Below are 926 nucleotides of genomic sequence, written 5' to 3'. Positions count from 1 at the left end.
GACGCGCCCCGGGGCAAGGCCCCGTGCGGCTGCCCCGGGAAGGTCACTGCGTCCCTCCCTCCCGCCGCGAGCCTGCGGCCCGCGGCGGCCCCGCGGCTGTGACGCCCTGAGCCGGCACGTGCGCGAGGGCCTCGCCGGGGCTCGGGCGGCGGGCAGGGCCGCCGGGGACGGGCCCGGCCCCGGGGAAGGGGCGCAGGCGGGGCAGAGCGGGCAGCCCGGCCAGGGGAGGACCCGCGCTTCGCGCTCCGGCGACTCCCAGATGCGCCGCGAAGCTCGTAGCTCCTGCCCCAGGACAGCGGCCGCCCGTGCTCGGCTGACCGGCCAGCGCGGGGGCCGTCGCCGCGGACGCCCTCGTGCTCCCCGCCCGCGGCGCGACCAGCGTGGGCCCCAGGGGGTCGCGGCCACCCCGGCCGCTCCCGCGGGCCGACCCCGCCCCCTCCCCGCGACACCCCGTCCTCGCTGCCGGCCCCGCCCCCGCGCAGGGGGCCCCGAAAACGTTGGTTAGATGCCACGAAGTAGGTGGCAATGCCTTAACCGTATGCGTGTTGTCAGGCCCGAGGGCCTCTTCCATCCTTGTCAAGGGGAGTGCTAACCTTCTCTCCTTTCATACAACACGCTGCCCGCCGCGGCGCGCCCGCCATTTATACTGCGCGCCCCGCGCCGCCTTTCGCTTGCGGCGACGGCGGTGGGCGCGGGGCTGGGCCTGCCGGCAGGATGCACCCCTCCAGGCACCTGCCCGCGGCGCGGAGCCGCCAAGGTTCGCACACTATCGCCCACATCCCCACGGTCGCTACCGCGCGTGGAAAAACTCGCCATTCCCGGCCCTAATGTATTCATAAAATCAGCCAATCAGAGGCTGGGAGGGACACGCGGACGTCCCCAGCGTCCTCCGGAAAACGAGATTCCCCCGGAAACAAAACTGGGCC

At 74.2% G+C, this 926-nt stretch overlaps 1 non-coding gene across 1 annotated transcript; it reads right to left on the bottom strand.

Annotated features, from left to right (window-relative positions):
• Positions 1–489: 489 nt before the first annotated feature.
• LOC116872905 lies at positions 490–615 on the bottom strand. Its single transcript, XR_004383707.1, has one exon. It is a non-coding gene; the product is annotated as a U6atac minor spliceosomal RNA (small nuclear RNA).
• Between the last annotated feature and the right edge of the window lie 311 nt (positions 616–926).

The sequence above is a fragment of the Lontra canadensis genome, unplaced genomic scaffold (assembly GCF_010015895.1).
Source record: "Lontra canadensis isolate GAN:19392208 unplaced genomic scaffold, GSC_riverotter_1.0 scaffold30, whole genome shotgun sequence".
NCBI classification, from domain to species: domain Eukaryota; kingdom Metazoa; phylum Chordata; class Mammalia; order Carnivora; family Mustelidae; genus Lontra; species Lontra canadensis.
Note: the sequence above shows the minus strand (reverse complement) of the source record. Positions and strands in the feature narration are given on the sequence as shown.